Raw genomic sequence first — 15,349 nt, 5'->3', positions numbered from 1 at the left:
AGTTTTTTAAACAGGTTTTTATTGCCTTCCATGCTCACCTTAAATGGAGAAGTATATTTTTTATCAGTAACGTTTGGCAAAACATCATGGAAGATAATTGGTAAAAAGGGAACAAATATAGCCGAGCTGCTCGCTTAAAAAAAAAAATGTGTTCACATTATATAAAAAAAAATAAAACAGCATTTTTGGCCCCAGGACACATCTTCCACAAATATCCTGTTTTGAAAAGTAAATATCAAAATAGGGCATCGCAGTTCCCTGCCACTTCCTGGTGCCACTGCAAAATACTCACTGCATTTTTCCCATTGACTTTTCAAAAAATATTTATATCAATTAATTTAAGCCTAGAATGAAGCTATCCAGGATCCTGGTGAATCATGACCATATAACGTTTGATTCTGTGAAAAAACGTATTTGAAAACGGCAAAACAAAGGGTATTTATTAAATATAGTATATCAAATCATAAAATAAAATAAAAATCACAGATAAAAAAGGTTTTATGGTCATGATTCACCAGGATCCTGGATGGCTTGATTCTAGGCTTAAATGAATTGATATAAATATTTTTGGAAAAGTCAATTGGAAAAATGCATTGAGTATTTTGCAGTGGCACCAGGAAGTGGCCGCAACTGCGATGCCCTATATCTGTCTAAATCAAACATCACAGATACTTTATAAACAAAGCAAAATATGACTGTACAGTAGCAGAGACATGCTAATAATTTATTATGAAACATATTCAACCTATAATAACACCCTAGACATTTTGATCAAATCCCAATACTTCTTGTTTAGCACTGTAAATATACACATACCTGTTCCGTTACCTGTCAGAACCGTGCCTATGCATGGCTATTGTACAGCACATCTTAACATAGCCCGCAGTGGGCAACTCAAAAGTGGGCAACTCTCAAAAGACTTTAGAGTCTTTATTCTTGGCCAGAAGCCACTCTTTTTTTAGACCAAAGTTAAGATCCAATGACTCCTTTGCTGTCAGCCTTCTAACAAGTTCAGATAAAGTATTCCTTCTTTTCAACTGTGGCCTGAACGTTGCAGTCCTCATCAGGGTCCTCTGCTGGAGCCAGTTACCCTGTTGTTCTGTAATCGCCTTTGTTGTGACAGAGATATTGATAAAGAAGGATTGGGATTCCTTCTAGTACCAAGTACTGTGAGTAGGACCAGAACTATAACCACTGCAATAACAGTGGAGTCTGTGTGCATTGAAACTGCAGTTGTTACCACTTCAATTGTATCCACATGTGGGGGAATTGTTGTGGAAAGCCCAATTTCTGATACATTCAGGGGTGGAGTGGATGTCATGATGACTGATGTTGTTTGGTGTCACAAACTGTGGAGTCGATCAGTTCACCGTTCGTAACACAGCAGCAGCTTGTTTCCTATGCTTTAAAGCATGAGGATGTACACAACCTCGAAACCAGCTGAAGTTCTAAATCAAACAAAAACATCTCTCTCAAGTAATTAATAAGCAGTTCAGTCTTGAAGATGCAGTAGTAGAGGCTTAGTAGTTTGTGTGCTAGCCTGGGAGGAGTCTCGCCCTGGCCGGAGGTCTAAATGGATTACTGGCTGGTTGAACCAGAGGGAGAGTGGGCGTCCGGAAAAGTCTCTGCAGGTTCCCAGGTGTTGTCGTAGGGACAGCAACTGTAAAGTACAAATAAATGAGTTAGAGGAATTAATTTAGAGCATGGGTCTTCAACAGTCCGCAGAGTTACTAGAGGGGGCTGCTAAGTCTTTGTGTAATTAATATATATATATATATATATATATATATATATATATATATATATATATATATATTTCTTTTTTTTTTTTTTTTTACTTAAAGCATTCGAAGAAGAGAAGATCTACAAGTTCACAATGGCTCGCGCTGAGACGTGTTGTGAGTTTGTAGATCGTCTAATTTTGGTGTACAGGGGAAAAAACTGTTTGCATCAGAATCATGCAGCCCTATTGCCTACATCCAACCACTTCCAGCCTAAATTGCTGTTTATTAGTTTGATTTCAACTTTTGTTAATTTAGAGTTCCAATTAGTTCCTCATAAAACATTTTAATCTTGTCCTGGTGACATAATGTCCATATATGAAGTCAGAAAGAGAAGTCATTAACATTAGTGAACAAACAGTCATTAATTACTAGACTAGAATACAACAATCAGCAGTTTGTAACCTTCCTGAAATGGACATTCAAGCTGTACATGCTAGTCACACAGAAGCTTCAACTACTGAGGCTGGTAGACTGCAGCTGCCAAACAAGCCCATACGCTGAACAGCACACAGTGGGAGTAGAGAGTGAGGGAGAGAGATTAAAGCTGCTGGATGTTATGTTGTCAGCTTTTAATTTTGCATACTATAGAGGGACACGTCGTACCAGCGTACTTTGATGTAAAATGTGGGCCTGGTACACAAAATGCGTACATGTCGGCAGGTCTGCAAAACCACAAAGATGAGGTGAAACTTCCTAAATAGTAAGGTGAATTGGAGAGGCAAGAACAACTTGTGGGATCAACCAGCAACCACTGCCTCTGGTAGGGCAAATAATGTAAATGGAATAATATCAACAATTTCTTACCATGCAGGGCAAGGCTCCCAACGCACCAACACTTGTTTTTGACCCTAAAAAAAAACACACACACAATTATATTTGCTGTCTAAGAAATCACTGGGTAAGGCATACCATTATTTTAGTACCTTTGCTTGTCTCAGTGATGAGCCTAACTACAAATATACAAATTAACATGGTTCTGTGGGGCCGATAGCCAAGTGGTTATGGGGAGTACCACCGTCTGGCAGTGAGTCCCCAGGTTGATTCCTGGGAAGGTCAGACCTTTGTTGCATGTCACTCCCATACTCAATCTCCCTGCTTCCTGTATCTATACACTGTGAGACTATTAGGCCTGGATGATGTCTATTAAATTGCCATGAGTACATCAAAACATTGTGATGGACGATGACAGTGGGATTTGTTGGAGTCTATTGCGGATATGGAAACTGCCTCTCTTTGTGTATAATTGGTTTGTACTGGATACAGTAGTCTGAACCGGTTCTGAGTGCTGAGCAGTAAAATGACCTTGCAGTTCCTCACAGTATTGCTATGCAGAAAGCCTGGTGACGTGAAGTTAACTTAACTGTGGATTGTTAGATAGATAGATAGATAGATAGATAGATAGATAGATAGCTAACATCACAAATTCCTTCCTGGATTGAATGGGTTAACACATCAAATGACGCTTTCCCATTGCATAGAGTCAAGCTCAACTCTGCTGAGCTTCACTTATGTTTTCCACATCAGATAGGATCACTGTAGCCGGTTGTCACGACAATGTTAAGGATAATGCCTTTAGTATGCTAATGTTTGCCAATGTTTGGTTACAGTTGTACATTCGGCAGCTGTTCCGTTCCTGTCTAGGAACTCTTGAGAGTGTAAAATGAAACAAAATAGACCCTTGGTTTCATATTACACTCTCAAGAGTAACAAACCTACAAGGGTCCATTTGGTTCACAAATACATTTAGCTGGGGAAAATTGTTTTGACAAATTCCTGCCAATGGAAAACTTCTTATGTAGGGGGTCCCACTCTAATGCTGTGTTCACAATGGCAGATACAAAGATGCAGTCTACCGAAGACAGCTAAAATAGCTTATCTACAATCAGCTTGTAGATCGGCTATTTTGTACATTAAACTTTTTGCCTATAAATTCCATACTTTCCTTGTAGGAACCCTGACCCATGTACCCTTTGGGGGTTAAAAGCTCAAGACAACAGTCCATAGCAACAGAAGAATAAGAGGTTTGGCATTGGCAGAGTTTCGTCACAGTGTTTGTGGCCGCAAACCGGTATAACAGCTATTGCCAAGAAGCTTTGTTACAATAGAGAAATAATCGACCCAACAGAACTTTCCAGTATGTTTATAAAAATGTGTGTGTGTGTGTGTGTGTGTGTGTGTGTGTGTGTGTGTGTGTGTGTGTGTGTGTGTGTGTGTGTGTGTGTGTGTGTGTGTGTGTGTGTGTGTGTGTATAAATAATGGTTCTACATTTTTACCTGATATGTCCTTTTCCCAATTATCCCCTTATATATGTAGAGTTTCTTCGTCTGGGTGGAGTTACATTTCTTGCAACCTTAAATGATGAAAAGACAACAGTTTATTAAGCCATGATGCTTTGTTAATATCTGCAGTATTTTTTACATTGTGTCAATATGAGTTTGTCACCTAACCCTAACCCTTGGCAAACAAATATTACTCGTCTGGGTTTCACTCACAAAGCCCTATTAGCTTAACCACATTAACCCTTGTGTCCCAGAGAACATTCAGTGTAACCAGCCCATCTACAAGTTCCAATTGTGTGCAGGTAATAAGCAAGATTTCAGCCAAAACAACAGATCTGCCACCTCACAATGCACGTTATAGCTTGGGTATTTTCAACATACTATTGATTAAGTGTAGAGGGAACAAGTACAAGTACAAATTAGGATTTAGAAGCTTTTTCTGAATATTAGCCCCAGAATGCTCAGGGTTAGAATAACTATGGCCTTTGAATCTTGGCAACTATCCACATGTTTCTTTCTTTAGTTCCTAGGGCGTTGTGGGCATCACTTCCTATCGATTTGATCCCCGATACCTGATCAAATCGATAGGAAGTGATGACCACAACGCCCAAGGAAACTTGTGGATAGAGGCCAGAAAAACAGTAAGACCATATTAAACAAAACTTACCCTTTCTCTTCTCCTTCTGGGGTCTTTTTGGGCTGTCCACTTGTGTCTTTTTGGCTCTGCTACGGGCAGACGGGAGCCGAAGAGGAGGAGTAGGCTTGGGTTCCCTTGGGCTTGGGTTCACTTCCTGCCGCACCTCTGCCGGGCTGTGATCCTCCACTGTAGCTTGTAGATCTGCAATTGTTTTCTGAATATTAGCCTCATATTGCCGGGGTTACAATAACCATGGCCTTTGAATGTTGGGGACTATAGAGGCCAGAAAAATAGTAAGACCATACTAAACAAAACGTACCCTTTTTCATCTTCTTTGCAAAAGAAGCCGTGGGAGGGGAATGGGCTCTCTTATGGACAGGAGTGGTCTGAAGAGGAGTAGGGGCATGAAGAGGAGGAGTAGGGGCATGAAGAGGAGGAGTAGGGGCATGAAGAGGAGGAGTAGGGGCATCGAGAGGAGGAGTAGGGGCATGAAGAGGAGGAGTAGGGGCATCGAGAGGAGGAGAAGCTTCAGGTGTGTCCTGCTGCTCCTCGCCTCGGTTCCCTTCCCGCCGCACTTCTGCCGGGCTCCGGTCCTCCTCTTCGCAGGACACTAAGTTCAGTGTGAAGTGATCTTTGGTGGGACTAGAATAGAATAGAAAAAAAAGTATTGGCAATTAATAACTAATAATAAAATAAAAACCTTTAAACACACGACTCGACTACATAAAAACAAAAAGAATGTTAACACAGAATAGCAACAGGACAGCAATAAAACATGGACTTAATACATAAGACTATTTAAAAAGCTGACAACAAAAACGAGGGGGGGGATACTAACACTGATAGACTCTCCTCAGCTGCTCGGTCCTGCTGCTCCTCCTGCTGCTGCTGCTCTGCCGGGCTGTGGTCCTCGACCTCCACTATAGCTTGTAGATCTGCAATTTTTTTATGAATATTAGCCTCAGAATGCTCGGGTTACAATAACCATGTCATTTGAATGTTGGGAACTATAGAGGCCAGAAAAATAGTAAGACCATACTAAACAAAACGTACCCTCTTGAGAAGGGTCTGGACTCTCTGCGGCTGGACTCTCTGCGGCAGGACTCTCTGCGGCTGCACCCATCTCTGGTTGATCTGTATCCGCTGTGATTAGTCAATTAACAAATCAACATTTGGTTAATATGTAGTATAAATTTTAAATGTGTACATATTAACCGAGACAAAATCATGTACTTAAAAAAAAGTTCTTTAAAATATTGTATATATATATATATATATATATATATATATATATATATATATATATATACATACATACATATACATGTTTTCTTACACGTGACTTTCAAGAGGTACTCATATGCCGTCTTCATGGTTTTAAAGACAGTCATGTACACATCATCGATTTGTATGGCCTGGATGTGGTCACAAATCAACTTGGCTTGCCCGCCTTGCCGTTTACCAAAGAAGAGTATTGGCTTGAAGCCTAAGGCACCAAGTTTTGCAATCTGAAATGAACAAAAGAAGAAAAGCAGTTGGCATACATAAGTTAAAACCACTGAATTATTGAAAAGGAAGCGCAACCTGTCTAATTTATTTCATTACCTTAGAAGCAACATTGTTGTACCTCAATGCTCATTCCCATGTAAGGCCATATGTCAATTATGTATTATCTGACAGACAACACAACTTCCTCTCTTTATCACAGTTTATAGAGAGAAATGGCTTCTTCCACACAAAACATTTAAAATGGCAGAATAATGTATAAGTTATGGAGACCATGTTTACACCAGTGTTAGATTAACCTCCAGCAACCCTTCACTTTTTTGATTGCCATATTATGTTAACCCATTTAGACCTGAGGATGATTCTAAAAACACCTTCTAAATCGCCAAAAAGAAAATATATAAAACAAAATAAAATAGCACATCTACAAGATCTCAATGTGTTGCAATACAACATGTGAGTTTGTAGATCAGCATTTTTTGAATAGCCGAAATATAATAGGGATTAACTGTATGATTAAACTGTACTGACCATGGTTTTACTGTGCTTGACTGACCGGCCAACTGACCTGAACCCCATAGTGAATCTATGTTGTATTGTCAAGAGGAAGATGAGACACCAGACCCAACCACACAGATAAGCTGAAGACCGCTATCAATGCAAACCTGGGCTTCCATTCCATTCCAACACCTCAGTGCCACAGGCTGATTGCCTCCATGCCATACCACATTGATCGATATATATATTTTATATATAGTTTTACTTACTGCAATTCTTGCTGAGTTCACGGCCCTGGATGCATTTTTCAAATTATGCTGCCGTGTGGCCCACTGGGCGTCAAACTTTGCTGCCCTAGCAGCAACTTTGGGTGTGGTGGTGAGCTGACCTAAACAGGCCCCACATGTGGTCTTTCTGGGCTCAGCCACCACACCACATTGGGGACACGTTCTCTTCTTTGGTTTTGTCATGGCACGCAGTAGAGTAGAAACCACTGGAGGACAGACATGATGATAACACAACAAGAAAAAGACAAATAGCATTAGTTCTTCAGCTGTCTGAGGAAAGCAGCAGCACAGAGCAGAGAGATGGTAGCTGTACACCTAAAATGAGCATTCCTCTATCCTCATCCTCCACTACGATTCCTGACTGTAGCACAGGGGAGGGAAGCTCACCATTTGCTATATGGACAGAGGAGATGTGGGCCAGAAAAAGGAGGCATACCCCTGGATCGACTGTAAAAACTGGGGTGCAAAGTTTGCTCATACATTATGGATTTCTTTACCTTCAAAGAAAAACCCTGTAATAGTCATAACCCAGCCCAATAATAACACAAAACTATATAATAAATTAAAAATATGTTTAAGTGTTTAAATTCCTCATTCTGCTGGTTACCCCCTGGATAACCCTCTAAGGCAGGGGTTTTCAACTGATTTTGACCCAGGGACCACCATCCTGACAAAGAGCAACCTGGGGACCACCACCATTGTGCGTGGCGGGTCCATCATAGACCCACCCCACACAATAGTGGTGGGGGGTTCATGCACCACAGGGAGCTGGAGAAATAGCTATAATATCAATATAATATCTAATAAAATACAGTAATTTTGTTTGAATATGATGGAATATTATTAAGGTTTACTGTGATTAAGGTAAACTCACATTTCATATCACACACACACACACCATAGACTAGAGTAATTACTCCTGTAAGTTATTAAAAGTAAAACATAAAAATAAAAAAAAGTTTAAAAAAAAAGGTTTTTTTTTTTTTTTGGCTAGGGACCACCTGCAATACCTCCGCGGACCACCAGTGGTCCGTGGACCACCGGTTGAAAACCCCTGCTCTAAGGTCTCTGACCCAACTCTGAGAAACATCACTTTGATTCCATTTGTACACTCTTTGAGTGCAAATTGTAAACACATTCTACATTTATGTCCACAAAGGGCAGATGTGATAAATATGAAATACACAAAGGGGTGCACATATATACAAATGAAGGCCAAAAATAGCAGATATATTTAGCTCAATCACAAGGCATTGTTGTTGCTAGATTAGCTTGTTAGCTAAGCTAACCTAAATCTCCAAAGAGATTGTCTTAAACTGTCTTCAACTTACACACCCACCAACTTTCGAAAGTACATACCCATACATGTTAACCAAAAAAACAGGTTCTGTCATTTTGTGGTGCAGATTGAAGATTTATTTTCAGATGAATGAGAAAATAAATGGCTGTTTACCTGTTTGGGTTGAGGGAGACTCGAGTAGTTTGCAATACGCGCGTTCTCAATGGAGGTCAGATGCATTGTGGGAGGAAGTGAGGTAATTTGAGGCATTTGTTAGACTGGCACTGAAAAGTGGAACTTCAACCTGGTTTTGGCACTTTCTCCATACAACCTGTACATCTACAGAAACGTTCAAATTTCAAATATAAAGTGCTTAACCTATGGCCACGGATGTTAATATTATATACGGATTTTCATAAGTTTCTGTATTGTCTGTAGTGTTCAGTAAAAAGCATTTTAATCCAATCAGTGGCCATTTTCTGAGACTTTTCTCAATGCTTTCAATAACGTCAGCCTATCGATTGGGAGGTGTACTGCACGCTGTTACATAATTAACTCTATGAGTAAGATGACTATCAATCGGATTAAAATACTTTTTATTAGAAAATACGGAAAATACTGGTTCTTTTGAGAACCCGTACATAATAATAAAATCTGTGGCCAAAGGGTAAGCACTTTGTATTTGAAATGTGAACGTTTATGCTATGCACGGTGTTACTTGCCGAAAATATCCTATCCACAAGCTCAAAATGAGTATCATCTACATCCCGTTGTGATCTTTGTAGATGGTGTATTTTAGGCACACGGCACCATTGTACGAGGAATGCGTCTTGGTGTAGGCCTATGTTCAATAGGCCAGTGGTTCTAAAACTTTTTCATGTCAAGGACCCCCAAATTGACACTTATTAGCCCACGGACCCCCATTTGAAAAGATATACCAGGGACCCCCAGTAGAGAAGATTTTTATGGCTCTAGCAGTGATTCTCAGACTTTTTTTTTCAAGGACCCCCAGTTTGACATGCATTAGGCTACGGACCCCCATTTTATGGCATTTCTATATCTGGGACCCCATTGATATTGTAAAATCAATGTTAATTTAACTCTGAGCCAAATGGACCCTTATGGGTCCATTTGGTTCCATTTGTACACTCTCACAGTTACAGAACCAAAAGGGTTCATTTGGTTCCTAACTATCAACTATATTTAGCTGGAGACCCCCCGGAATTCCCCCCAGGACCCTTTGAGAACCAACGCAATAGGCTACTTTTATAAACCGACAACTGCTGGTGTTTATTATTTAATACATCTGATTGCAGTTGCACTTAAAGCTGAATTGTCTTGTCAGATTAACTTACATGTAAGCAAACTATAAACCCTAAAACCACACATTCTGTTGCTGACTTATGAGCCTTCAAACGTGTCTCAGTGTCAAGGTTCAAAGGGCACCTGTGATGAGCAGGAACAACCCATAATATTTACACTGAAATATGTTTCTATGTAGGCCAAGGCCTTTCAAATGATGGCTTTGCTGTTGTCCTATGACAGTTTCCATTTTCCATTTCCTTCCAAGCTATGAGTCTTAACAGCCATACATTCTCAGACCATTTCAGAGTCATCCTAGATAACATCAGTCAAACATACTGTATGTTTCAGGAATTATTTAGTAACAAAATGTGTTATATTGATATTGATGTGTACCTCATTCATTACAATTTGGAAAAGTTTAGACCCCATTTCTCCACAAACTATGTACCTTGTATATAGTTAGATTTAGGGTTAAATGACCCTAACCCTAACACTTCCCTTTGCTGAATATGGCCATTAGAGCCTTATTCCCCAGGGTAGCAGGATGGACCTCGATTACAGTACATTGTAATGTTATGTCTTTTAAAATGACAATAATTTGACCTTTTATCAAAAGGTCCTTCCTCTTCTGCAGGGTAGCAGTCTACACACGATTCTATGTCCCTGAAAGCCTGGTTCCACCGATGTGACTTATGTAGCAGATCTCAAAATTTGGTCAAAAACATCCTTTAGTGAAATGACAGAAGTCATTATATTCAACCCCACTTGCCCGAGGTGGCCATTATGTGTTCCCACACTCTCTGATACTCATGTATTTTATGTAGACACACACCTTGATAACACTTGCTATGCATCCCATGTCTATAATGTCTTATAAGCATAGTTGTAAAGCACTATAATCTGCTTATGAGTGCTACTATACTAATACAGATTCTTGGAATTTATTGTGGTTACATTCCCACAGGCAGCTTAAGCCAGGAATCACCTTGTAATGTAATATTTTGTTATCACATGGTAATAGGCTGGCTGGTATACAATGATTAAGAAAATATGTTTGAGCCCCAGAAATGTCCCAACTCTCTACTTTGAATGATGTCCACAACATTTGTCCTCCAGCTATTGGGAATGAAAGCATATGTGGTTTAGTATGAACAAAAATATTCTAAGAACATGCTTCATAAGAACATTTGTATAACAGACATTTACTGAAAAATGTATTACTTGCATAGAATACAAACAATACACGTGGGCATTTCCTGGTGTTCTACAAGTAGCTTTAACTATTTTTCATCAGAATCAGTGTTATTGGCACATTACAGGTTATATAGATGCTTGTATTAATCCTAAGGAGGCAATGGAACAACAAGGAAGGTTTAACTGACGTTTATTAAGGTGCAGAGAAGTGTATAAATCAGACAGCATTTCCGTGTGAATCACACCTTCATAATGGTCCAGAACTACCATCAATAATAAACAGTATACAATAGTATACAAACATGTACCCTGCAAAACACAGATCACAGTCGCACAATGGAAAAGAATCCCCTGGGCCTTATTTGATTTGTGTCATTACATTAGCATAAACTTAGTGTACTGCCTGTACTGTTAAAAGTCTTAACAGGAAAAAGGACCACTTCACCCATTCATACAAACACTTCAGAACCATTTCACCTGCTAGGCCTACTGTTCTCACAAAGACACAAAGGAACATGCACACAGAACCCATTGAAATGCATACTTTTAAAGCCTGTGCACTAAAAAGATCTGTCACAGACATTATCCTCTCAAACATCAAATGCATAAATGTATGAAGCAGTCAGTAAGTATCCATGTCCATTATGGTAATATAGTAGCCTACCTGCAGCACATACTGTGCAATGGACATACCTTTCTACTATAGCACAAAACACTGGAGTGGTCAGTGGTCAGCATGCAACAAGCTGATGAAACAAGTTTTGGTTAACGGTTAGGGAAAGCAAAAAAAAAGTTGTCATCCTGTACAACCAACCATCCAAAATATATTTTGGGTATATGGAATGTATTCCAGTTGGAATGTGTTACAGGGCCACAAGAGAACTACACATTTGGCCCACCAGTTGAATATCACTGGTTTAGATGGATGTTTACTGTGATATCATGCTCTTGAAATATATATATCTTATTTCAGGGGTTGACACTAAGGTCTCAGAGGCACTCGCCTGTCGGGCAAGGACAGGTCATGTTCTACTTTCCCAAATGTCATCCATTATGGAATGATATGTTACATTTTGATTACCGTTCAATTCAACTTTTTTATGGGGGGGTTTTACTTTCAGGTTTCTACATACCTAGCTGTGAATATGACTATGGGTTCACACTTGCCATTTTATATTTTTAAGTGTAGCAACAGTGAGAACAGCACATTATAGGCAAACAGTGCTCTTTTTTTTACATTCCACAGACCAGAAGAAAGAGTGCTCTGGCCAAGTTCAGGTGTTTAGGCAGACATCTCATGTTGTGTTTATAAAGATGATTCCGTTGGCGTCCGCTCTCAAACAGTGGAGGGGACGTGCTCTCTGCATCCTCATGTGTTCTTCATAAATGGTTGGATTGTGTTCCTTGCTGAGGGCCAGAGTCAATGACCTCCTCTCTCCTTCTCCTACCCCATGCTCCATCTGACACAACACAGCCCTGCTGTCCCCAGTCGGGCAACCTGAAAGCAAACTCCACCTGAAGTTTTATTTACCTGCCAGGGGCAGTTTAGTAGTCCGCAAAGGGGAACAATCAACACAAATCGTGGTAATCCAACATTGGGAGTAGTCCATCAAAGAAAAGTGGTCCAGTGTGGCTGTAAAAAAAGGCCTGTAGGTAGGAGTGGTTGAGAGGGAGCGAGATAGACATGACCAGAGGAGAGCCAAATGAAATGGTCTGAAATGGTTGCCTATTCCAATTCGTCCTCAGACATGTCTGAGTCACTGTCATCATCATCTGTGTCGTCCAAAAAGGTGACGTTCTCTGCATCATTTAGAACTTTCATGTAACTATCCCGTGTCAGCATCATTACTTTTCGGTTTTCCCACTGCTTACGGAGGATTATGCACTGGAGTCCTTTAACACCCTCGAAACTTAGTTTCCACGGTGAGCCTTGGGGTAGAACACAAGACAAAACCTGTGTTAGTAACAGTCATCAGTGGTATGTATTATATTCATGAAATATTGTAACACTTGCTATGCATCCCATGCCTATAATGTGTTATAAACATACTTATACAGTTTTAAGTATAGCACACATGAATAATGCCTTATAACAATAACCATAACATTATATGGTTATTGCACATATAATAGATATTTGTATAATGACGTATAAGGCCATGTACGAATAAATTGGTGTAAGCTTATAAAACTATAGTTACAGTTATAAGCAATCAGAACTGCAATCATAAACCATTGTATAATGACACTTCCTAACAACCCCATCTTAATTCTCATAGTAGTAATGCTTTATAATCACGCTTATAATGCATTCTAATATTTGTTAAAATCCATTATACTGTCATAACTGTCTATCCATATCTGTCCTTAAGTCACCTTATAAGGGCCGATGCGTACTCCACTTTTAGAGCAGAGTTAAAATGGGCTTGGCTCTGTCCAAACAACGTCATTCAGAGGTTCGGAGGGTGCTGCCGAGATGTTTCGACACCCGAAACTCAAGTCATCATGAAATGCTATTTGTGTTATGATAACTGTTAAAACACATTAAGATTATTTTGTAATTTTTATAATTATACAGTGTTATACGCAGATTAGAATGTATTAGAAGTATGTTTATAATGATTTATAGACATGGAATGCATAGCAGTTGTTACAAAAATAATTTATTGCAAATACATACTCATTGGCCCCGAAGAAACACTGCAGGACAGCTCCTTCAGGACATGGTCATGAGCTGAAAGACTCTTCCAGTGATGTTCCATCTCAGTCACCAGGATTTCCTTCTCCTCTGTGAGTCGCCTTCCTGCCATGATGACGTCAAACACCCGTCTCTTTGTTCTTAGATCAACAGTGTCTGGAATGCATTTATGACAAAGATTCACAGGGAAAATGAGCAGTGTTAGCCACTTGTAGACACTTGTAAACACACCACTCAAAGTTGCCTCTCCCAAACTCAACGAGCAAGTGTGTATATTATGTGTAATTATGGGTCAAATTTGTTGGAAGCAGTCAACAGACTAGTGTACATACCACTGTGTTGTAGCTGCCATGGCCATGCTGTATCAACAGATAGGATGGTATCCATGCTCAGGTGTTCTGCGCTAGGAACCAACCTGTTGTACTGTTCCACAACAGAAGCTAGGATCTCCTTCTCCTTCCTCATCTTTCGAAGGATCCTGGCACGAGCTTTTGCTCCGTCAGTGTCTTTATGCAGACGCTGAGACCTCCTTTTGAGCCCAAGGACCAGCATCTCTATCCTATTGGCCAAGGCATCAGGCTCATCAGCAGTAGTTGTTGGTGCTGCAGAAGAGAGGAAATAGGTGGGTACAAAACCACAGTATAAGACACAAGGATTAAGAACCCAATGTCACTGAACTCCAGGTAACGTGACCATATCACCCCCATCTTAGCTGTCTTCACTGGTTACCCGTTAGTGTCAGAATCGATTTTAAGATTTGACTTATTACTTTTAAAGCTGTGAGCAAATAATATGTGCATTAACAATAATCAATTCCTCACCTTCTGCCCACTCCTTCACATCCTTCACCCAATCCTCCAACTGGCTCTCTGACACCGCTAATTCAACCTTTAGTTGAATTAGGTTCTGCTGTTGGCTTTGAAGACCTTTAACGGCCTACAATGACAAAGAATCAGAGACAAGAAAACAAATGTTTGTCTCAAACACGTAAAATACTGCCTCATGGAATATTAAAAATCTGAAAGAACATCACTGATATCATTACCTTCTGATATCGGCGAGACAGAGATGTGGCTAAATTGTCAATCTTTTGTTTATTCCAGCGCATGGCCATGAGACACAACATGTCTGTGCGTCCTGCAAATATAAATTGATGCAAAGTTTTAAAAATGATTGAAAACGCCAATATTTAGCCGATTACAGCACATGGGCATGCCAGTCAACATGTTTGTGAGTGCTGCAAATTGAAATTGATGTTAACATTATCATAATATATGTTAACACATAGGCCTAAGTAAGTATTATTATACTTGTATACGTTTTTGAAGTGGTTATCTCACCTGCTTTTGACATGTGCTTGGTGGTCACTGCAATTCTGGAGAGGAAGGCATTGCATTGCTCAACCTAGACAGACAGACAGACAGACAGACAGACAGACAGACAGACAGACAGACAGACAGATATCTTTATTATCCCAAGGGGGGAAATCAGTTGCACAGAGGCAGCACAGCAGTTAAGGTTACAAGTTACAGAGACGTATGAAAAGGAAAAAGTACTGTTAAGTACCAAAAACGTGTCCATAACAGTCAATGCTACATAATTATATCACTTACCTCCTCTCCCAAAGTTAATCCAGCTCCATCTTGATGATTTCCACTCCATTTCACCTGGGAAAATGTATACAACAACAAATACAATGCACAGATTAGGTTGACATCCATGTGCCGGTGTTCTGATAAAGTAATACTATCACATGATAATGTTTCCTTACCTCACATTTGAAGTCATGGGCCTTAGCATGAAACACAGAGAGGAAGGGTTTCATGTGAAGCAGATGGTTTAATTCTGGACATTTATTTGCAACTTTCTGAAGGTATGGCCA

General features: G+C 39.8%; 1 long non-coding RNA gene across 1 annotated transcript; it reads right to left on the bottom strand.

Moving 5' to 3' along the window:
• Positions 1-14,513: 14,513 nt before the first annotated feature.
• On the bottom strand, positions 14,514-15,120 carry LOC311058097. The gene is made up of 3 exons (XR_014602028.1): positions 15,081-15,120; positions 14,808-14,871; positions 14,514-14,604 (listed from the first exon to the last, which is right to left on the bottom strand). It is a non-coding gene; the product is annotated as an uncharacterized lncRNA (long non-coding RNA).
• Positions 15,121-15,349: the final 229 nt, after the last annotated feature.

This window comes from Gymnoscopelus microlampas (assembly GCF_963454915.1).
Source record: "Gymnoscopelus microlampas genome assembly, chromosome: 13".
NCBI lineage: Eukaryota > Metazoa > Chordata > Actinopteri > Myctophiformes > Myctophidae > Gymnoscopelus > Gymnoscopelus microlampas.
Note: the sequence above shows the minus strand (reverse complement) of the source record. Positions and strands in the feature narration are given on the sequence as shown.